Below are 25,025 nucleotides of genomic sequence, written 5' to 3' on the forward strand. Positions count from 1 at the left end.
ACTAGGAGTGTAAAAATACACACTGTGCTACTTTAATAGTAGCAGCTCAAAGCCCATTGGCATCCTCACTCGAATACTACACAAGAGACCAGCCAGCGTAAGCAAGCTTCTTCCTAGGATGGCCTGGTATGCGCCAGGCGGAAACAGGGAGGAGGAAGGAGCTGGTTTTAAAAGCAAGATGGGAGGGTGATGCTGGGTCCTCACTGCTGAAGCCAAACCTGGGTAAAACACGCCCCACTCTCCTTAAGGCAGGGGTAGCCAGCTTGCAGCATGAGTGCCACAAGTGGCAGAGGCAGCTTGTGTGTGTGGCAGGTGGAAGACTGGGGAGGGGGCAGGCAGCACATAGCAGATAGGGCATGGAGCAGAAAGCAGAGCATCAGATCAGGCAGGGAGCACAGCGTAGGAAGCAGAGCAGGGAGGTGAAAGCTGAGCAGTAGAATGGGTAAGGGAAAGGGATCAACTCGGGGAGGGTGACAGGTGAATTTGTGGCACAGGTGCCAAAAAGGTTGGCCCCCACTGCCTTAAACCATTATGTCCAGTTCTTTACGATGATGCTTTTTGCTGCAGTCTCCATTCTCCTTCGCCATGATGCTCTACCCACCCTGCCATCCCTCAATAGTTTCTCCTCCCCAAACTTCAGCACTTGCAACGTGAAGTCAGAGCACGGGGAAAGAAACCGAGCCTGACACCTTAAAGCAAATTGAAAGAAGGCTTTTTCATTCAAGCACACACTACACAGCAGCCTCTACAGCTCCTGCCACTGTCTCTGGTGCCAGCCCCAGATTTATTCAATTATGAGCAGATTAAAATGACTGCATTTGTACACAATAATTGGCAATTGCTCCTCAGATACAGGGCTGCTGGACGCTTTGGGGTTATGGTGACATCAAAATAACAATGATGCTCTGAACTGGGCACTGCTTCTCTCCCGTAGTACAGCCACAGCCTAGTGATGTGCAGATCCCGGGAAGGGAGCCAGAGAAATCTTTGCTAATGCTGGAACACAGGACAAAGCTGCAGAGGCGGCAGCCTTGAAATGCTCCTTTTCTGACACAATAAATGCCCTGGGCTTTGTCCCACAAAACCAGGAAGCTGGGATCCCTTTTACAACAAAGGTCGGGATGGCGGAAGCACCTCAAAACTAAGCCCTCACTGCCTGGCCTCTGACTCTTGGCTCTGTGCCTCCATTTAAAAGGAGTGCTGTCATACTGTACAGCAGGGAAGCAGCGGCATGCTCCCACGAGCAGAACCACTTGAGACCACCACACTGTTCAATCCCTCAGAAAAGCTCATTTTTTTTATTGCCCAAGTATAGATCATGATCTAGACTCATGACCAAATACTAGAGTCTTCAAAAAGGCGGGGGATTTCCCCTGGGAGGAGATTCTGTGCAAAGCTGACTGTCCCAATTTGTGACTTGAGAGACTGAGATGCTTACATAGCCCTTCTGCAGAAGAGGAGAGGTTCTTTGGACTTGTTTTATAATACAAGGGGTTGCCTCTAAGGTGCTTCATCTACACACAAAACCCGTGCACCCAAGCCTGGTGGTGCTTTAAACCCTGCATTGCTTGGCTAATCCAGAGGCATAAGCTAATGTTAGAAGCAGCCCAACTTGCTAACATGACCGCTCTGCCGTATGGTCACTGGCTAGTGCCACCTAAGTACAGCTGTTCTCCCAATGACGTCCCACAATTGCCTGCTGTGCCCTCTGGAAGGACGGACACGTCCGCCACAATCTAATGAGGAAGAATTGGTGGAACGGCTCAGCCTGCTGCAGCAGAGAGAACGAACGTTCGCTATTGGGAAGAACTTCCTAACTATGAGAGCGGTCAAGCACTGAACAGGCAAGCTAGTGAGATTGCAGCATCTCAATTTCTGGAAGTTTAACTTGCTGGTTAGATAAGTATCTATCTGGGATGGTTTAGATAAGGACGATCCTACCCTTAGCAGAGGGCTGCATACCTCCTGAGGTCTCGTCAAACCTAATTTTTCTGTGATTCTATGGGATAAGCCCCCAGAAACCTTTGTACCCTGGAAGTAAGTGTGACACCAAACTAGACACCTCTGCTCAAGTGTGATCTTCCAGGGTGGGTGCTTTCATTACAGCGAGACTCATGTGTATATCAAAAATGCACCCTGGGCTGTTAATCCTTCCCTAATGAGAAGATGATGTGATGTGTCCATGGCATTATCTTGCCCCTGTGCTCTAATTCTTGGCCTGGGACAAAATCCTGGCTCCACTGAAGTCAATCGGAGTTCTGCCATTGACGGGAGGGTCCTGTTTCACCTGCTGTGTCTTGTGATTCGCTCACTGGCTAGGAACAATCCAGTTTACCTCCCAAGCTCCTGCCTCCGACTGCGCCCTACACCATATGAGAGCAAACCCTTACATGCATTTGGAAGATGTTAGGAGAAAATGCCCTGAATATAAAAAATACTGCTCCACCATAAGCAGAGTTTTGTCCCCAAAAAGGGAGATGGGCCAGGCTCACCATAAAGTCCACTAGGAGCTTTGCTATCACTAATGATTTCAGGTGGTGGGTGCTCGCCTACTAGGATGATGGGTGGCAGGGTAAAACCTGACTAGAGGGGCCTGGCAGGAGGATGTGTCTATTGGTCTCAGCAGCAGGAAAGTGTTTACACGTGTGCAAGGTGTGCTGTGAGACTGTCACTTCCTTTGATCAAAATAAACTGGAGATATTCCTTCCTGACTTGTCACTCAAGGTTTTATCCTACAGTTGTTTCAGACAGACATGATTAAACATACATGCTTCAATTAGAAACTCTACTTCTCACTGCACAAACTGTTTTCTATTGGCTATTTTATATTTGCTACAGCCCACCAGCTATAATCAGGCCTCCATGCAGTTCCCATATAGCACAATATCCCCGGACAATATAAAACACTCAAGGTCCGCTTATTAGAAAATTATTTAGATTCATTCAACCAGACCACGGACACGGCATTTCTCCAAAGACCCAAGAACCTTTGACAAGATTTTAAGTGCCAATCCCCGAAACGAACCACCTTCACCATAAGGAGTAGTTACTCACTAAACCTTAGAGCGCTTCCCTACAAAGTGCCCCAAGCAACATTCCTTCCAAAAAAGCCCCATGGCCAGGTGATCCTTGTAGTATGCCCTGAAGGGTAAACTTGAACACAGTAGCCCCTCAGGTACCATGCACGTGTAATGGGTGCAGTTCCTCCAGGTGATGAAAAGCTTTCTAAATTAAACACTTTTGAACAGGCAATGCTTCCTCTTTTATCCAAGTTGGTTTTAGCAGATGTGCAGAGCTGCCCAATTCTAAGCTGTATTAACTTTGTTCCTTTACACTCAGGATTGGTTAGGGGGAACATAGGGGCTCCTCCTGAGAGGGCCTTGAGCTTGCAGGGTCCATTTTTTTGGGATGTACACATTTGTACAGTAGGAATCAAAAAGTGTTTAGGCTCCAAATCTCTGGGATTTGGTTCATACCAGGCCAGGTCCCAGCTTTGTTCACTTCGATGAAACAATCCTATGTCAGGACATGCACAGAAATTATACTGCTGAGCATCTTTGGCAGATAATATCATGAAAAATGCAAGGGAAGAAAGTTTGAAAAGGGGAGAAATAAGACAAAGGGAAGGGGCTCCAAAGATACAGAGACCAAGTGAACCAGAGGTTCCTAGGGAAGGAGGGAGGAAGGAAAGGGATTTAAAAATTGATACGGCTGCTTAATAGCCTTCCTTCTTCCAAAACCCCAAACTGTGGAGAGCCTCTGGCTGTGGAAATGAGCTGAGGAAGATGAGATCAGCTGGTGCAGCCTAGGCAGACAAGATGGAAGTAGGTGATCTATGAGGGGCTCAGGGAGCAAGTTTAAGGAGAACTTGCAGAATCACAAGGGGAGCTCCCCAAATCCAGTTCTGCGAGGGCTTTTGGAAGGAAAAGCTGGCCAGGTTTGCAACTCGGGGCAGCCACAAAGGGCAAGAGAGGAAACTGCTCCTCCCTGTACTCATTTCAACTGAAACATGTAACTTTGTAGAAACCTAGTGGCCTGGAACTGCTCTGGGATAGGAGAAGATCCTCCCTGCCAAACACTGAAGGGACTGTCAATTAATTCACCACGCCTTCCACACCCAGCTTTTGCCATGGCACCTCTGAACCATTTGGCAACTTGGTGCAGGAACACTTTCCTCATCACGATCCTGGCACAACGTGGCCCCATGGCACTGCCAGGGGCTGTGGGCTGCTCCTATGGCTGTGGAGCACCACGCTGAAGCATTCAATTGGCAGCCTGGCCTAGCTGCAGACATCTTTTCTTTATTTCAGCACCTCAGATTTCCCAGCGCTGAAACGCATCCAGGGGAGAACACCTGCAAAATACTGAGATGCTAGGAGAAAAATAATACTGCTAAACACCCACTGTAATTGCTGCTAATAGGTATTAGCCTCTGATAGGAGCAGGATACTGCTATGACTGCTCTGAAAGGGAGGTAAAAATTTGCAAGTGTGACTCAGGGGAATGAAGTCCCAGTCTCAAAAGGACTATGTGATTTAGGTGCCTAAGTCTCTTCTGACCATGGGACTTTTTTGCAAAATTTTACCCTGGGTCTTGTAGCTTGCATGGTCTTACAAGCATACTCCCCAGACTCATTCAGACTTTTCACGGTCCTGCAGTGGCCCACAAGGAAACCGCAAAAAGGAAAAAAAAAAAACCCTGCTAAAAAAATAAAAATAAAAGGCATCTAACCTTGTTCATCCTTTTAATGAACTTTTCAAAATGAGAGAGAGAAAGAGAGAGAGAGAGAGAATGTGCACAAGTGAGCGCTCATTCGAATGGGGTAAAAATATTTAGGGAAGTTATTACGCTTCTCGGAAACTTCATGAGTCTATTATTTACAGGCCAGAGCAATCTGCAGAAAAGTCTGCATGCAGCTAACAGGTTTAGCCCACAGGGGCATGTAAATGCTAACTTACTAATAATGGCCTCTGTGGCTGGAAAGCCCCTTTGATCAGCCACCTCAAACGCAGAGCTGTGCTGGGCAGCCAGGCAGCATGCCCGAGCTGCACGCTTGACTAAGTATTGCAGAGACACAGCACAGGGAAAACACCAGAGTGTGACTTCTGAGGTGGAATCCTCCATGAAGCGACAAATACACGGCAGATACCTGGAGGAAGAAGGCTGGGATTTCCACTGAGTGACGGCAAAGAGATTTCAGCAGCTCTGAAACGCTCACCTGCAATGTCACCTGAGCTGCGGACACACCATCTTAGAAAGGCATCTCATAAAACTCCTGAAGCCACGGCTCTCCATACACTGGCTGGGGCAATAAGATGTGGTTGACCAGGAAGCCAAATGGCTTCTGAAGGGCAAGGTCAGGATGTGACTTCAAGCATTTTTGTGGTGAGATTAATCAGACTCAGCTGAGTCGCTGGTAGAGCTGGCAATGCCTGACCCCAAAAGATTTTAAAGGCAATTCTATCATTGGGAAACGGTGCAGCCATGATCGCCAGCTCATGAGACAAACCACATTTTCCAACACATTTCTGCACTGGCCTGCTTCACAACAAGGGAAGTATATCCAGGGCGTACATCAGGGCCTGGGGGAGCATTTGCTCAACAAGGAAGGACCAGAAATAATGGGCACAAGCTGAGTGAGGATCACTTCAGACTAGACGGAAGGAAAGGCTTCTTTACAAGTTGAGTACTGAGGGTCTGGAACAGGCTCCCCGCAGAGGTGGTACCATCGCCCACCCTGGCAATCGTTAAAAAGCATCTTGATGATCATCTTGCTGGGGTCATCTGACCCCAGCGGTCTTTCCTGCCCAACTGCAGGGGGGCTGGACCCGATGATCTGTAAGGTCCCTTTCAGCCCCTGACAACTATAAAACTATGAAGAGTCACCTCTGTAGCATGGGAGATATCTAAGGGTTTGACCTTTATTCCTCAACGGTGCTAATGCTCTGAACAAACGTTATTCAGAGATACGAAGACGTTCCTAACTACACTACAACACGTACCAGGGCTAGAGTGGACCCCCTGCATAGTTCTACCCATCACACCACAAAACTAGAAGTATAAACCAAACAGGAACGCAAACGGCTCATGTCGCCCTTCTCTCCTAAAGAAGGCATGCAACTCTATCTGCCGCTCCCCCACCCGCACACACCCATCCATGGCTCACCATCCACAAGACAAAACTGCTCTTCCTGGTCACTGAAAGCCCATAACTTGCTCCAGCATCTTTAAAGACCTTCACTCCCTCTCTTTGCTCATCTACAGTCTGTCTCTAGTCTGAACTGTCTTATAACTTGGCCAGTGGCGATGCTTTTGCAACCCTAGCCAATTCAAAGGTGTCCTTTATTTCTGCAATTCAATTCTTCACCTTCTTGCAATTCCATCCTAAAAACAGATTGTCCTCCCTTGCCTTTGCTTCGGCATTATGATTACTACTTATTTCAACCTGGGATAATGCCTTTGAGGCCCTGATGATGCCATGAGCTGTATAGAACAGATTAGATGGGCAATAATATCCACAAAAAACCATGGGTAAAATCTGTTTCCCATTGTGGTCAATAGAAGTTTTGCCTTGACTTCACTGGGGTTAATTTTTTATTTCTATGGTGTTGAATTACGTAGGTTAAGTGCAAAACAGCAGTCCTCTTACCTGCTCTTGCACTCTGGGCTGCTGGTCCCAAGACAGAAATCAGCTGCTGGAAAAAGATAAAAAACACAAAAAACAGGAAAGCCACTAACTGCATGCTTAGAAAACATCTAGGCAATACAAAAATGTCTAGGCAATACAAATAACTATCAACTATCTTGTTGGTCTAATAAACGATAATCACCTCTACCCCAGGAGTTTTGTCTGTCTAGGTAATTAATACACATGGTCTTAGTAACTTTGCAGAAACTAAATAATCATCACTGTACTGCCTCTTGGGTCTGGCAATGTGTCTGCATTACTGTTTAGGTGAATGAACCACAAGCAAGGGATTGTGTTGTTCATGAAAAATAGAGGAAGTCAGAGGAACAGTGGGGTGTCAAAGGCAGGAAAAAAGACTCCCAGTTTTGTGTGTCAGCCACTAGACTGCTATCTCTTTCTAAAGGCTGTCTCTATCAATGCTATGACAATGTGAGTCACTGTAATACTTATCTAATGGTGACTGGATGTTCTCATGGTTCATATTTTCCAGACTGATCTGTTAAAACAGAAAAAAAAAAACAAGAAGGGAAAAACAACGTTAACAAAGAATTAAAAAAATCAAAGCGGTAGCCAGGCCAATAACAACGCATCAAATCAGTGGGTCAAGAAACACAGCAATTACAGCTACTGGTAGAGAATGGACTGGAAAACAATTCTTCTCTTTCTTGGGGGGGGAAACAATACAAACCAGGGAAAAGATTTAAGCAGAAGCCAACTTCAAGAGGATTGGCCACTCTGTGTCCCACTACCTGATGCTCACTCCAGACTCATGCTAGCAAAGATGGTAAACTAGAGCAAACAACTGCAGATAGGGTTATGATTTTGGGATTCTGGCTCATGGGTTTATTCCACTAATAGTACTGTATTTTTCCCGTTTCTCCTTGTTTGGTGTTATTGCTGCATCAGTGCTTAGCAATGAGCATGAATGTATATAGTTTAATCAATAGTACAAAGCTTGCGGTCCCCATATGCCACATATGTAACATTTGTATGTCTTTGCACAGACATACATGCATGCACAAACTCCCATATTACAGCAATATAACCAAAACCAAGATAGAGAGAGAAACTATAGCACAATCTGGTTTTGACTCTCCACTAAATAACCCGTTATACCCCACTTCTGAACAGTTACTTGTATGGTTCAGATTAAGATCTGGACAATTTCCCCACATCAAGGAACTGACTCACTGACTAAGGACCAAATGATTTTACTGCAGTGGGATCAACTCGTGATGCTTACTGAAGACGATGGCTGCAATGTCAAAGAGAGTTTGAAAGAACTAAACATGTTTAGCATGCGGAAAAGGTGATTAAGGGGGGATATGGCAGCAGTCTTAAAAAATTTGGAGAGCTGCTATAAATAAGAGGGAAAACGACTTTTCTCCCTTGAAGAGGGAAGAACATGTAGTGGTGGCTTTAAACTGCAGCAATGTATGTTTAGATCACACATCAGGAATATCTTCCTTAAGCAGTGAGGCAGTGGAGCAGATGGTCTCGGGATGCTGTAAAATTTAGGGGGAGGCAGAAAGGAGAGGTGAGGGTGTGCTGATGCTCCCGCTGGGGCTTAAAAACCCAGAGGTTCCTAGCTGGGGGATCTTGCTTCTCTGCTTAGACCGAGACTGATCACATCTGGGATGAGGAAGAATTTTACTCTACAGTCAGACCAGCGCAGACTGCAGGGGTGTTCACCTTGTGCAGCAGGAGGCATGCCTATCTTGCTGGGATCCTATTGCTTATCTTGCTGGGATCCTATTGCTTATCTTGCTGGGATCCTACGACCCCAGCTGACTTCCTGCCCCTGGGGCAGGGAGCTGGGCTCAATGATCTTCCAAGGTCCCTTCCAGCCCTAATATCTATGAAATCTATGAAATCCTTTTCCTTGGGTCTCTTAAACATATTTTTACAACCATTTCCTGTCCTTGCAGGGAAAGGATGCTGGCAGTGCCCTCCTTCCTCTGCTTTACCTGTGGCAAGTTAAAGGGTGTTTTGGATGTTTCAGGCATTATGTCTGGGAGTTGTGTGTGAGGGTTGCTCTTGAAGTTTTGAAAAATAGGATAGTTAATTCTAATTTGTCAGAGTAGTTCAGACAGGGACAACCCTGGCTTGAGCAGGGGGTTGGGACAAGGGGACCTCCGGAGGTCCCTTGCAACTCAACTTTTCTGTGATTTGAAGTCACCTAGCAGATGTCATATTAAAATCTCTTCTAGTTCATTTGGATTCTTGTGCTGTGCCCGGTAGATTGGGCAGGGACACAAACGTGCTCCTGGGACTTCGGCAGGTAGAACGAGCAAGACAGTAACACCCCAAAGAGAGCCCAACCCATCCGGTCAAGTAGGAGAGAGTTTTTTGTATATATGGAGAGCGCCCGATCCTGAGCGGCTCTCTTTTTTCCAGACTGCACCAGCTTGCAGCATCAACATCTCACTAAGAAACTGGGCTAAAATCCAAACGTTGCACATTTCGCCATGTTTATAGAAACAGCATAGTAAATACAACTTATAAACACCAGCCCCGACCAAAACAGATAAACTGCAAATATACTGCGGTGTGGGTACCACGTGGCCTCAAAGACCTGGTCTTGCAGGGACCACCACAATTAAAACAAAATGCCACCACCTTGGGAAGAACAGCAGCTGTGTCAGGCCTTCTGCCCCCACCTACAGGTCTTTAAAGGCTGACTGTTACACAGATGGTCAACTCATCACCGAAAGACTTGGCCAACATTAGTTAGCAAAAAGCCATCAGATAACCACAGGTACCCTGCCTGCTTCTTACCAGAGATTGTGTTCCCAAACTACTTAACATTTGCATTTTCACAGAGCAGCTTTTTACAGATTGGCTTCTTTTCTACCTTGGAGAACTCATAACAGCTTCAGCTTTTCCTTTGCCCGATGAAAGGCATGTGGGCCTGAAAGCTTAAAAAGAACATTTTTTTTAAGAACCATTTTTTTTTTGCAACTATTTAGTTGGTCTAATAAAAGATACCGCCTCTACCCAAAGAGTTTTGTCTGCCAATTCAGCAAAGCATTTAAAGCAAATCCTTAAATGTAGGCATAGGAGGAATCCCACTGATGTTCAGGAAAGTATGGAAGTTTGACAGATTCACAGAGGCAAACTGCTTTATCTACACTGGCATCATCCCACCGGTATGACCCTCTTTACCAAGATAAATGTGTTTGGAGCAGCCTTGCTTATTGCTCTTCCCAGATGGGAATGAGCAATACAGATATACGGCCTTTTACACCAGCAAAGCAGCATCTGCATTAGGGTTCTGCATTTGCTTTGTTTAAAAATATTGCTTCCAAAGACCCATAACTCATTAATATTAGATATTAAATAATAAGATTTTTAAAAATTGTGTGCAGACTAGGGCTATGAGATATACTTCACTTTAAGCACAAATTTAAGTTCCACAGAACTCAACTGCTTTGTTGAACAGGGCTGGGATTACTCCTAAACGCAAGTATTTTTGTAGAATCAGGGATTATACCAAGACCTCTTACAGGTTTCTTTTGCTCCTAGTCCTCGCTGTTAGTTCAAGGCATAGAAGACTGGAAAAAAATGAAACCTAGGTCCACAACATCATTAAGGCATTGGGTCAGGTTCTTACCTGGCATGGTTATTTAATGAAGCCCTAATAGCAGCCAACACTATCTATTTGGAGATAACAAGAACTTTCTCACATGCAATGATGTGATCTTTCCATTCGCCGATTAGCTGCGTTTAGGCAAAATCAGCTGAGCCACACAACTGATGGGGCAAAACCTCTTAGAGAACTTTCTTACCAGTGAACTCTTTAATGAGGGGGTGGGGGAAACACCCCAAGGGTTCCCAAGGGGGCTGAGTCATAGCCTAGGCCTCTCTTGGAGTTTTTTCTCTGAAATCTCCAAACACCTCCGCAAGTTCACACTACAAAAAGGAAGAGAAAAGCCCAGGTATGAATCACATGTTCTGTGTGCTTGCTCAGCCCCAAAAATGGTTCACAGTCACTGAACCATTTCTGCACAAGCTGCTAAAATAGAAGAAAAAAAAAACTTCCCAGCCTGAAGGATGGCAGCCTTCATTTCTCGGTGGGCTGAAGAGAGCTCAGTCACTTGCTCTATCCCCAAGACAAGGTGTGAAGATTGACAAGATGTGCAGCAAAGCTTCTGTGTAGCCCCTTCCAACCTTCCCAGTGAAGAGCCCCGAAAAGCAAAGCCCGTTCATACAGAGCAAGCACAGCGAATCCCTGCTCTGCAACAGCCACCACCTTCATTCCTGAAGGCTGGTCTCGCAGCCTAAGGGGGACAGATCAACTCTGTATTCAACCAGAAAACCAAGTCCAATGGAAACCAAAGCTGTGACTGGCTGTGGAGACCAGTCCCAAATCAAATGCCCCAGCATAGTGCATGGTGCCTTTGGGATGGTCCTGCAGTTTCATCAGTGGGGACAGGACTAAAGACCTTCAACACCCAAGCCAGAGACCTCCAGCACCCGAACCGAAGGGAAAATGCCTCTACGTGTGTGCATGTCCTCCTCTCCTGATGAATGTACAACTGAGGGCCAACAAATTGTGGCTATTTAAAAAATAGAGAGCCTACTACTAGCTCCAGTCTTGGGAACCACATATTGGGAAGAGGAGGGTCTAAGTCTCATCCCTGAATTTTTCAGTGTCTACAAGGTTTAAGTGACAACCGTTAAGCTTCAAAATGGCCACTCACTTACCACCAATATTATGTGATAAGACCTGAAAAAAGTGCTTTGGTAATCATTAACACTTAAAACTGAGTGCTTCCTTGGTATCTCTGTGTTATGTAAGAGAACCTAAGGGGAGTAAATTTAAGGCTTACACACTACTTAAATCCCATTTCAGATTAGTATTAAATTGGCTTTAAAATAATTTAGATTAAGAGTGTTGCCAGTGAGCTCCCCTTTCAATAAATTTGGGATTCTGACCCCCAACTGTGTGGCGCTTGTTTCTTTATTATTGCTACTTTCGCAGATGTTGAGGTCAGCAAACCAAACAATCATCTGGTCTAAAGTCTTGCACAACGCTAACCACAGAATTGCAGCCACTAATGCCTGCATCAAACTTGTTAATTTGTGACCAAACAAGAGCACCTGTCTGAGACAGAGATCCAGCCTCAAAAAAAGAGGCCACCTCTACACGAGACGCTGACGGCGCAGTTACCTGATCCTACTGTCAGTATCGTCACGTGGCAACAACCGTGATGCAACACTGCTGTGTAATATTAAGCTACTGAGCAGCAGCATCACAAAAATGGTATCCGTCAGCACTACTGTGCAGTAGCTTGGGTTGCTGCGCAGTCATTTAGTACTTGTACTTATACAAGTACTGAACAAGTACTAAATGACTACGCAGCACCGACTGCATAATCGGCGTTTTGTGTAGATGCGGCCACACAGTGATTCATTTATACGTGCAAATCAGATGAAAGGCCAAGTGATCCTTCCTGGGATCAGGAGTTCCAAGGTGTAAAAGCCTATTACATGCTGGGCGCAGACCACTAAACCACCTTCCTGGTCACTTGGCCAGCATCTCAGAAACATCCTAGTATCTTTAATGAGGGCAGAACTCCCCTCTCTGAACATAAGCCTATCAACTCAAACAGAAAGCTGTTCCTTTCCTTCCTTCACAAATCTTCCTTCACAATGCTATAGGGCTAGAAGGGACATCCTGACTCACTGAGTGGAGATCCCTCAGGGTTGCTAGACTAAGAATTTTTTTTTTACCGACAATCTGAAAGCTTTTTACTGATGGTCCTTTTTTTTTTAACTGACGTTTTCCTGATATATTGTACATAACGTAAATGTAACTCCTCTGCCAGGACCTCTCCTGCTGCCAGACCCCAGTTAGAGGAGCTGGGTTCAAATTTAGGGGTTTAACATCAACTGCAGCAAAAAGGAAAAGCGTGGTTGTCAGTAAAAAGTATGCAGTAAAAAATATTTCGAGTTGGGTTGACTGCAGTGATGGCTTTACACTGTGCTGCCCCTCCCTCCTACCAGAGGCCTCCTCCTTACCTCCACTCTGATGCCCCCAAGTTCAACCTGCAATATACTGCCCCCTATCCCACCACCCCCAGCCTTCTGCTGCTAGCTCAACTCCCCGCTTTCTCAGCATGGACCCCCAAAGACGCCTACGTGAGATACAACAGGTTTACAGGCAGCCTGGGATGCAACAGCAACAGCACATGGCTGAGAAGGCTCCCTGCAGGGTTCTGTGCTCTCACTTGGACATCAGGTAGGACTGCTATGCTCTCAGAGCTTCAATCGAGCGGGAGCTGCTTAGTGCTTTTACTGATGGCTAAAGTTTTGAGTTTTTTTCTGGACTTTACTGATAGTCTTTTTTAGCTTGATTTTTTTTATCGCCAAAATTACTGCCAGTTGGCAACCCTGAGCCCCCTGCTCCAGCAGGTTACCCCTCTCATCCAATTATTTTCAGAAACTGATCAAGCTGCATCTCCAAGTGTTTAGGGCTTTTGTCCCCACGACTGATGGGGAAGCTGATCCCGAAACAAGCTTCTTTCGTGGTTAAGCATCTTCTAACTTCCAACTTCACTCTTTGTGGCTGACGTGTATGTGTGTTCTTGTAATGATACTGTCCTTCAGATTAAAATTGCTCATTTTCCCTCCCTAATGTTTACCACCCCCCCTATTGAATACCTAGTCCCTCTCAACTTTTGTTTTCTTAGGCTAAAAAACACACGTTCTTCTGACTTTCTTCTCCATTCCCCTGATCATCCTAGTAGCCCTTCTCGGCATCTGTTCATTGGCCTGAAACAGGGTCTGATTAGAACCGCACAGTTTACTCCAGTTGAGATCTCCCAGTACCCTATGTATTTATTTACTTCTTTGTGCAATTTATATGTTGCCCTTCCCCCAAAAAGCTCAGGGTAACCTACGGCAAAAGAGATAGAGCAACTTAAAAGGCCGATTAGAATAAATAAAAAACATAACAAAGCAGAGACCCACTAAACAATATCCCAGTCTAATTTGGTTGCTAAACGTCTGCCCAAACAGAAAGGTCTTGTCACACTTCTGAAAGATGTCCAGCCTTGGGCTCTGCTGGGCTTCAAGAGGGACGAAACTCCAGAGCTGAGGAATGACGGATGAGAATGACATTCCACACCAGGTGGTCTTGGCATATTGATGGTACTTGCAGGAGGTTGCTGACCTTAGGGATCATGTTCAAGCATACGGGAAAAAGACAGTCCCTTAGGAAGTTAGGTACCAGGCCATTTAGGGCTTTACAGGTCAAAACTAGCTCTGTGAATGGCACCCAGAAAGCTCTACTAGAAACCCCTGCAGACACTGGAGGACTGGACTTATGTGCTCCTGGTGACCCATCCCTGTCAGAAGCAAGCCACCACATTTTCCACCAGCTGTAGCCTCCAAATACTTTTCAAAGACAGCTTTATGTACAGCACATTACAGTACTTTAGCCTTGAGATTAGGCAGGCTCAGGATCCTGAGGAAGGAAAGGATGGAGAGCAGCAGAATAAGGACCCTGGACTTCAGAAAAGCAGACTTTGACTTGCTCAGGGACTCATGGGCAGGATCCCCTGAGAAGCCAGTCTGAGGGGGAGAGGAGTCCAGGAGAGCTGGCTGTACTTTAAAGAAGCCTTACTGAGAGTGCAGGAATAAACCATCCTGATAGACAGGAAGACTAGCAAGTATAGCAGAAGACCAGCCTGGCTTAGCAGGGAACTCTTCAGTGAACAAAATCACAAAAAGGAAGCTTATAAGAAGTGGAAACCTGGACAAATAACTAGGGAAGGATATAAGAGCACTGCTTGGGCATGCAGGCATGAAGTAAGGAAGGTCAAAGCACAATTGGAGCTGCAGCTAGCTAAGAATGTGAAGGGTAACAAGAAGGGATTCTACAAGTCTGTCAGTAGCAAGAGGAGGGTCAGGGCAAGTGCAAGACTGTTACTGGATGGGGGAAGCAGATCCTCGAGGAATCCATTTCTAAGCATTTTGAGGAGAAGAAGGTGGTTAGGAACAGTCAGCATGGATTCACCAGGGACAAGTCATGCCTGACCAACACAAAAGCCTTTTATGATGAGATGACTGGCTCTGGGGATCCGGGGAGACCAGTGGATGTGGTGTACCTTGATTTTAGCAAGGCTTTTGTTACCATCTCCCACAGGATTCTCGCAGGCAAGCTAAGGAAGTACAGGCTGAATGAATGGACTGTAAGGTAGCCAGAAAACTGGCTGGAACATTGGATTCAATAATCAATGGCTCAATGTCTAGTTGGCAGCTGGTATCAAGTGGAGTGCCTCAGGGTTCGGTCCTGGGGCTGGTTTTGTTCAATGTCCTCATCAATGACCTGGAAGATGGCAAGGAGTGTACCCTCAGCAAGTCTGCAGATGACATCAAGCTGGCAGAAGCAGTAGATACGCTGGAGGGTAGGGCTAGGATTCAGGGTGACTTAGACAATTGGAGGATTGGGCCAAAAGGAATCTCATGAGGTTCATCAAGGACAACTGCAAAGTCCTGAACTCAGGCTAGAACAATCCCAGGCACCAGTACAGGCTGGGGGTGACTGGCTGGGCAGCAGCTCTGCAGAAAAGGACCTGGGGGTTAAAGTGGACAATAAGCTGAATATGAGCCAACAGTGTGCCCTTGTTGCCAAGAAGGCAATTCAGCACTGGTGAAACCATATCTGGAGAACTGTTCAGTTTTGGGCCCCCCACTACAGAAATGATGTGGACAAATTAGAGAGAGTCCAGCGGAAGGCAACAAAAATGGCGAGGCAGCTGGGGGACATGACTTATGAGGCAAGGCTGAGGGAACTGGGCTTATTTCGTGTAGAGAAGAGAAGACTGAGAGAGAACTGAATAGCAGCTTTCAACTACCTGAAGAGAGGTTCAAAAGAGGATGGGGTTCAAAAGAGGATGGAGCTGGACTGTTCTCAGTGGTGGCATTTGACAGAACAAGGAGCAACAGTATCAAGTTGCAGCAAGGGAAGTTTACGTTAGATATCAGGAAGAATTTTGTCCCTAGGTAGGAGGGTAAGAAAACACTGGAACAGGTTACCCAGAGAGGTGGTGGAAGCTCCATCCTCGGAGGTTTTCAAAACCCAGCTAGACAACCCTTTGGCTGGGGTGATCTAGCTGGGGATGGTCCTGCTTTGAACAGGGGGTTGGACTAGATGTGAGGTCCAACAACCCTCACTTTGTATGATTCTATGATTCCTCAACCACAAACTCTAACTCTGTAGCAAAAGTCATGGTCCCCAAGCTGTACTGGGCAATTTTGCCCAGTGGCAAACGTGGCATTTGACGTGGGCAATTTTGTCTGCAAAGTAGGTGGCAAACTAATCACAGAGAACTAAAGTTGACTTAGTTTCTGGGCAGAGGCAAACTGGATTAACCAGGTCATTCGTCATCCAGAACAGTTCTGCCAGATGACACCCTGAAGATGCAATGGCAGTGAAGAAGAAAATCTTCTTCTACAGTGGCACCACCCTATCTTTCTCTCTCCTGGAAATGGTCCTTCTGATGGGATCATATTTGCCTTTTTTTTTTTTTTTTTTTTTTTACTTTCGTAGAGTTTTAACTGGACTTCTCTTTTGAAACACAACAGCAAAGGGGCACGTTTTGATTCCTAAAAATAGTTTCATAGTTGGTAGGGTTGGAAGGGACCTGAGGAAGTCATCTAATCCGACCCCCTGCCATGGCAGGAAAGAGTACCGGGGTCAAACGACCCTGGCCAGATGGTCATCCAGCCTCCTTTTAAAGACCCCCAGGGTAGGAGCCAGCACCACTTCTCTTGGAAGTTGGCTCCAGATCCTAGCCGCCCTGACAGTGAAATAGCGCCTCCTAATGTCTAGCCTGAAACTACCTTCCGCTAGCTCGTGTCCGTTGTTTCTTGTAACTCCCGGGAACAGGGACTCTCCCAATGCCCGCTGGTCCCCCTTGACTAGTTTCTAGACTGCCACTAGATCCCCTTCAGCCTTCTTTTGTGGAGGCTGAACAAGTTCAGCCTCTCCTCGTAGGGCCTGCCCTGCTGTCCCCTGATCATGCGGGTGGCCCTCCCCTGGACCCTCTCCATGTTGTCCACATCCCTCCTGAAGTGTGGCACCCAGAACTGGATGCAGTACTCCAACTACAGCCTGACCAGTGTCGCATAGAGGGGGAGGATCACCTCCTTGGACCTGCTTGAGATGCATCTGTGGATGCACGACAAGGTATGGTTGGCCTTCCTGACTGCGTCCCCACACTGTCAGCCCATGTTCATTGTGGCATCAGTGATGACTCCAAGATCCTTTTCTGTCTCGACACTGGTGAGAAGGGAGTTCCCCAGCCTGTAGGTGTGCCACTGGTTTCTCCTCCTCAGGTGCAGGACTCTGCACTTGTCAGTGTTGAACCCATCCTGTTCTCTTTGGCCCACCCCTGTAACCTGTCTAGAGCCGCTTGCAGCCTGTTCCTTCCTACTAGTGTACCCACTTCACTCCACATCTTAGTGTCATTTGCGAACTTGAACAGGGTGCTTTCTACTCCCTCGCCCAAGTCACTGATAAAGATGTTAAACAATGCGGGCCCGAGGATTGAGCCCTGGGGAACCCCACTGCCCACATCCCTCCAGGTCGAATAAGACCCGTCCACCACCACTCTTACTGAGAATGGGGTAAGTATCAGTTGAAATCAGTACGGAGCAAGAACAACTCCATCCTACTATGAAGATGCAAATAAAGGCTGAACTTGAACTGAATTAACCACAACTGTTAGCTTAATGCCAACATCTGCAAGTGCTGTGTATATTTAGACATGTAAGATGGGATACTAGCAAAATGAAGAAACCTAGCTTGTCAATTATAGACTTTTAATTGAAAATGAAAACTTCCAGGGAGAACCGTCTTTCAAACCTACGCGTGCTATAGACATAATTCAGCAAAGCCATTAGGTGAAGGCGAGTCTGCCAACTAAGGGAGAATTTACAGTTATGCATCTTGAGCAGAAATCTACAGGCATCTCTATCCTTTTTCATCAGAATAATAAATGGACAAAGTAGTCATTTTAGATCAAGGACCATGCATCTAGATGATGAAGCAAGTGTAAACAAAAGCCAAATACACCAGGCCAGATTCTGACTCAAGTTGTACTTATGAGGAAAAAGCATAATTGAAATCAATGGAAGTTTGGTCCCAGTATCAGTCTAATAGTGTCAAAATATATATAGCTACAGAGATAGTATCTCAGTATTAATATATGCAGCCATAAAATACATTTTCAGCATAGGCAATATGTGGATGGGCCAGTGGGGGCACATGCCCCCCCCCCCCAGGTTTCTGCTTCAATGGTGGGATGCTAGAACCATTGCCCAGCAGCAGTGGGGGCAGTGGCATGGAGCTGTGTCCCCCCACCCCCCTGACTATCAACACTTACATGTCATCTATGATTTGCAGCTTTGGGTACTAAGAGATTTTCTCTCTCTCTTTTTTCTATATTTATTTTCACTGCGTACACACACACGTTTGTGCTGCAGTTCACTGAACTAGCACCAGGCATGTGCGGTAGATGGATATCTATATCATACCAACTGAGATTGTATCTAGCATGCAAATGCTCACAGCAGAACATTGCACACATATTGAGTGTTCAAAGCAGACCCTGGCAGTTCTCTTATTTTAATAGCACATAATAGGTAGGCTTTGGAATTAATAACTTTTTTGAGTGCTCAGGTTTCAAAGTGGGGTGCCTTTAGTGATGGCCCTATGCTTCCTGGTATGTACACCTGGATCTTCACAGCCTGTGAAGCATCTGCAGTCCAACTCAAGTCAAATGGGAGTTACAGTCACTCAGACTATCTGAAGTACAGACCAGTTATTGGGGTGGCTACACACAGATTTGTGTCTTTAATTTTATGCACTTCTGTCCGACCACTGAGGTTAAGACAGTCAAATGTACTCCGCTCAGGCCTGACGTGGAAACATAATGCAATCAGACATACACAAGGCACGTTTTATCTTGGTAGAGCATTTGACAATTTTCAACAGTAACTCCCTAAGTACAGTTAGCTCTGGGACAGAATATAGCTGCAATGTAGCACTGTCACACAGGAAATGAAGAACACCTTGTATCCAATTGAAAGTGCAGGGCACATACAGGCTGGCATGCTGTAATCCCCTAGAGAAGGCACAGAAAACCAGGGGTCTTGCCCCAAAGTTGAACTATTCTCCTCCTCCCAAAATAAGCCACTTTCAGTCTTGCAACCTCTTCTAGTTGCCCAGTTTCAACAGCACTGCTCCAAAGATATCATCAGATCTCTACAGTAGCTGCTAATTCTAGTGTATTTATATACCGGGGTGTAAACATAGCCATCGCCCAGATGTTTGCAGCCATTAATTAAATTTCCGGCTTTGGGTAACAAGAGATACTATCTCTATTAGAAAGCAGCAGCCTTGACTCAGCACATGGGGAGAGAGAAGAGACTCTGCTTGTTCATTTTCCTCAAAGGTCAGTAAAGTACCACCCCGGAAATGTTCTGCACTGTAACATCTAGTGTAGTAACCAGGGTGTACAGCAGTAACAAGCTATATTTATGTAGTTGCCTCATTAGCAAGGACAAATACATTTGATAGGTCACAAACCGAAAGCGCTATCTGATGTTTTCTTCGGCGAGTAGGTGACGAACCCAAAGAACTCCGGCACTGAACTGCAGGGGTTAACATCTCTGCTCGGGAGACTACATCGTTCATCGCCAGGGAAAACTGTCTGGAGGGTTTAACACTGATTATTTCTCAAGCAACCAATAGCAAGCTAATATAAGTCACTTGTGGACCAGATAGACTGCGGTTTGGTGGTTAAATCACAGGACTGGGAGCCAGGAACTCTTTCTAGCTTTGAGCTCTGCAACAGGCTTCCTGTGTGACTATGGGCAAGTCTCTTGATCTTTTTATGCATCGGCTTCCCCTAGCTCCACCGGGGTAAAAAGGGGATAATACCAAGCATCACATCTGCTAGTGTCTGCTAGTACCCTGAGACCTGCTGCTCTAGGCAAATAGGAACTGTTACCGAATTGGTTTCAGCTACTTCCTCTCTGACAACAATTTCATGCCCTTTATGCGGCAACTCAGGTGACAATTCCCATAGAGTTGCAACATTTACCTTCAACAGCTGAGTTCACACCTCATTAATCAGCCAAACAGTCAGTGATCAAAGAAACAAACCCTAGGAACTAAGCTTCCAGTTTGCTGATCTTCAACCAAGCAGAACAAGCTCCCTTACAATAGCAGAAAGAACACAATATGGGTGAAAAGCCTGACTCCTTCACTAAGGACAAGCATCCCATTTAACATTCCTGTGATTTATATTTGCTTAGTGAGTGGGGAGACCAGGATTTTTAAAGACATTGTAAAAGCCCCTTCCTCCCAGCCCAGCCTCACCTGTCACCTTTCAGTGATGCTGATATTATGAAAGTGAAAAACGTCCCCTTTTGGCTTTCCATCTTTGTGCTAATGGAACTACGCCACTGGATGGCATCTGCTAAATGCCATCAAGATCCTCCTTTATCACAACATGGGCCAGACAGCAACTAAATACTCAGTCCCATAGGAAGCTATACTGGGTCACATGGAAAAGAAATTCCTCTAATATCTGGTAATCTTCCTCATCTAGGATGCCATGGGAAGGCCTCCAACTTTGGAACAACTGCGTATCCTGCAGGACGGGGATTAGAACCAACCTAACCAAAGTCGGCATCAGATTCGAAATGGCGGTGCTGGTTTTTAATATCTTCACCTGTCGCCAACTTCCGGTGACGCTTTATTTTATCCTGAAATGTTTTGCTAATTCAGGGCCAGATCGTACAACCAATTCACAGAAAAGGTCCCGCTAAGTCAAAGCTGGTCTCAAGACCACGGGTCATAAGCACACAACAGACACAGAGACTCCAGTAATAGCCCTCATTCTTTTTTTTCCTCCATGCAACGGGGCTGTTTCTCCCAGAACAGTAGAAGGTATTTATCAGAGAAACTCTGCCAATGGACATGAAATCTCTGCTTAGAAAGACTTATTGCTTCATTATTCCAATGTGGGTTTTTTGTGGGGAGGGTCTGCATGGGGAAACGCAAGGAGAAAGTAGACGTGATGCTCCATTATCCATAATTCAGCTGTTGACCGCAGGAGGGTTTAAATCCACAATTAGACAAGGTTCTTTGGGTAAATGTGATAGTTTCTATTGCACCAATTAAATAGTTGGAAAAATTGTTCTTTGCAAGCTTTCGGGCACAAATCCACAGTCACTTTTTTGGAGGTACTCCAGATTCACACTGGTATCCCTAAACACTCAGAATCTGACCGGGGTGTTTTGTCATCAAGAAAAAAAATTGGTAGTTGAAAGGTGGTAGAAAAGACATACAAGCCACAAACCATGCTGGTTTCAACACAAATAAACAGGGATGGTTTCTTTAGCGATTTTATGGTGGCACTAATCAGATAAGTAGGTCATTTCTGCTGCACTCTGAAAACAGTTGCAGTCACATAACCCAAATCGGAAGTGCTTGTTGGCCATAACTGTCAAGATACCCTGATCTCAGGGTGCTTGGGTTCCTATGTTTAATCTCATTTCCCATTGTCATAATAAAAGCCAATGAGCACAAGCAGCAGGGCCTAAAAAAAGTGACAGATGCCAGTTAAACAACTAAACAGCTAATCAGACCCCAGTAAGATGCTTTCCACAAGCCACGGGCAGGGGCCCAAAAGCAGTTCTAGAGAGCTGCAGGGAACAGAAAGGAAGAAAGAAGATAAGACTCTCTATTTTAATCCTCACCCCTGCAGCTGTGCAGAATGACTGTACCCCTACTGCCAGCGGCATCATCGAAGAGGCTGCTGCACCGAGAATCTGAGAAGTTGTGAAACTAAACAGGACCGGACACCGCAAGTCAGAGTTGGAAAACACCCATCAATTATGTGCACAAGTCCTACTGGATCTGAAACCCCTACTTAGCCAGAAGCTTACTGTATGAGCTCTCGTGGCTCACTTAAACTCTCCAGGCCCCAGAAAGGGAACAGACATTTCCTCTCTCTTACCTTTAGCTGGCTTTACGTAGTTAAACTGGACCATCTTTAAGGCAGAGTCTGTCTCCTGAGATGCGTATGGACAGTGGCCAGCACAATGAGTGTTCAGTCCTGGTAAGGACTAGGCCGGGGTGGTCAACCCACACCATGTGTGCCCCAAGAGACATGGGCAACCTGTGTGTGTGGCACATCACTGACTGGGGAGGGAGCAGCCAGAGCAATGGCAGGTACAGTAGGGGACAGAAAAAAGAGCAGCAGATCATGCAAGGGAAGGCGATCAGGGTGACACTCAGGGAGGGCATGGGGCTTAATTTGTAGCACACCTGCCAAAAAGGGCGGCCCCCACTGGGATAGCACAAGCTGCTGCAATATAAAACCCAAGAGCTTTGCTTCAAGTGAGAAGGCAGAGGTTTGCCTGCCTGGAGCAAAGTATTTAGTGACTTGTAACTTTTTCACACTTGTGACCCCAAATGGTCCAAAATACCCCCCAAAACACTAAAAGTTGTCACACTTTTTGGTATGAAAACCTCCCTTGGGGGTTAAATCCACCCTAACACGGACAGTGCATCTGTGTGAAAGCAGAATTTGCTCGTTAAAATGATCCTAATTTGAAATCATCAAGTAGCAAGAGAGAAAGTGCTCCTTTTACCCTTTTTCTCAAAAGGGATTTTACTCCTTAAACGCAAAAGGGAAGTTAAAATTAAATTAAGGGGAATTAAGCTAGATGTCAGGAAACTTTCACACAGACTCATGCATCTTCCTTGTCAGGAAAAGTTTTCCCAAGGGAACGTGGAGGGGGGAAGCTCTGTTGCTTGAAACTTTTAAAGCAAGACGGACAAAGCACTAGGAAGTAGCAGTGTCTTGACTAATCCGGCGTTGGCAGGAACACTGAAGAGCTGATCCAGCTGATCCAACGGGTCTTTCCCAGCTTTAGGTTAACTGGCCTATCCCCCCCCCCCCCCCCACCCACCCACACACACCCCTACGTAAAAGCTTGCAAAGCAGTGCAGGAACTTACCCGAGAGTAGAAAAGGGAGCACAGGCAGCCCTTCAGTGTAAAGTAAGAGGCAGGGGATGCTGCTGTCCCAAAGAACAAGGAGAGTCTGCGGTCTGAGAGAAGGGAGGACTGGCTCAAGGCTGGTTGCTATTACCGTGCTAACTATATTTTAGAACAGCAGTTTGATACTTTTGGTGCCTCATCTTTCAGCAAAATGCTGGCAGACCCCTCTGAAAATGGAGCTAACAACTCTTATACAAATAGTGCAAGAAGCAACCGTAATATTACAGCTTACAATAGTGTGACTTGACTGCAGCTTTTTGAAATGTTTCTAGAGAAGCCTTGTGTGTCATTTTAAGTAAGGGGAAAAAACCAAGCTAGCAGAGAAAGAAGCCAGGACCACTGCCTTAGATATAGGCAAAGGTCCAAGTTAAAAATACAACACGCTAAATCCCCCACGTATTCTTCTATGCCACAAGCAGATTTTTAAAAAGCACCACGCGCATGCATGCAGAAAACTCATTGCCTATTTAAATGTGCTCTTAACAAACAGCGCGACAGACACTGAGGAAAAAACCTCAAGGAGGGTGAAGCCAGCAAATGCCACTTTCTGACATAATTACTGAGCTCCACCTCTCATCTGTCAGGGATATCTGAGACGTGCTGTTCAGGGAGCGTCCCGAGGAAACATTTCCATAGGTTCGTGGGCATGTGCAAGTGCTTTAGAAGAGTCAGCTAATCATCAAGTTCCAGACCATGGTCCCTGTTGACTGCAAAAACTGCAATGACCCAAAGATGAGAGTAATTTTTTACCTACTGCCCTGCTGGCGTGCCTTAGTCCAGCCTGGGAGCATCCACCTACACAGAGGAAGAGTTCAGTCTTCACACTTATTCCTTGATTTCTCAGATTCACAGGTAGTGCCAACAAATGTGTCCGCACCACAAAGCTGCCATTTATTTAACTACTAAAGCAGATGACTACATTGCTGAATAAGATAACTCAATAACAAATGCGAATAACAAATTTTGCAGCGATCAGCCACAACCAGCAGAACTTGGAATTTCCAGCATGATCTTCCTGAGAACGAGCCATCTCCCACATTTAAAGGCTCAGACAGATGTAAATAACTAGGGACCTACCCAAATCAAGGAGGTAGACGGCTGATTTCATGGGTAGATCGTGGGGCCAGCCACCATTTTTGCAGCTTATTGCAGCAGGGCCCTCCACCCCATGCCTCTGACTGGCTGAGGGGCCCTGCCATGATAAGCTCACAAAACATTTTAGTGAGTTATTATTTTCTGTGGATTTTGTGGACATTGCTCCATTTCACGATTTGTGAAATCACAAAATGAGTAGGTCCCTTTGAGTGGGCAGTCGAAAGATACTGAGAGAGCTACCGATGCAACCACTGCCTCTGTATGATCCAGTACAGACGCATGTACATTTTATTTGCTTTTGAAGGGGAACAGAAGCTGTAATTATCCCGACTTTGTCCCTGGACAAAACAGGGTTCATAACCTACCCTTTTCCACAGTTGGGTTATATCAGAAAGGAGTTGCTGACCACCAGGACCATAACAGAAAAGGGTAGGGAGGGAGAAAAGCCAGAGAGAGGAGGCATTAATAAGCTAACTCTGAAATGAGAAAGTTTGAGCCACGTGAGGTCCTGTTGACTCGGTGCCCAGGATGCACAAACACCATTAAAGAACAGGTATCATGTTATCTACTTGGTTGAATGCACAATGCACCTCAGCCGCCCCCTTACCAGACCCACATTTTTATGCTCTTCCCCCTGCACAGACAGGCCATGATTGTGTTTCAATCCTTGTCAATTATTTACACCAGATATGAGGAATTGGAGACACTGGAGATGGAAAAAGATGCACAAGCGCATCCCCTGGGGAAAAGTGGTGGGTTGCTCCCTGCATTACATTGTCAAGCCATGGGTCTCCGACTTCCCTCTGCGGGAAACTCTCTCTCAGTGCCTTCATCAGAAGAAAGCTCTCCTGTTATATCACTTAAGTATGAGCTGTTCTTTTCCCTCCACCCTTTGTTCCTGGTTATACTCCTGGGATCTGTACTCCATGTAGTCATATATTGTTCATCAGGACCAGTCATATTATATCATCAGTACACTAGCTTTTGAAAAATCTTGAAAAAGTGACTAGTGAGTCAAGGTGCTGCACTGGAGACGCTGTAAAGGCTTTCAATATCCAAGGGATGAGTGATCAGTGCTTCTGGAAACCAGGCTCCCCGAAAATCATTGGCCATTTTTGAACATCCTGACCAGCGTGCACCCTGGATGCCTCCC

General features: G+C 45.9%; 1 long non-coding RNA gene across 1 annotated transcript in view; it reads right to left on the reverse strand.

Annotated features, from left to right (window-relative positions):
• LOC106738246 (uncharacterized) overlaps positions 1-25,025 on the reverse strand; it is a 260,965-nt gene that overhangs the window by 76,189 nt on the left and 159,751 nt on the right. Inside the window, exon 5 of the long non-coding RNA XR_009460623.1 lies at positions 6,650-7,184. This is a non-coding gene — a long non-coding RNA (uncharacterized LOC106738246). The remainder of the gene's footprint in view (positions 1-6,649; positions 7,185-25,025) is intronic.

This window comes from Alligator mississippiensis, chromosome 3 (assembly GCF_030867095.1).
Source record: "Alligator mississippiensis isolate rAllMis1 chromosome 3, rAllMis1, whole genome shotgun sequence".
Taxonomy (NCBI): domain Eukaryota; kingdom Metazoa; phylum Chordata; order Crocodylia; family Alligatoridae; genus Alligator; species Alligator mississippiensis.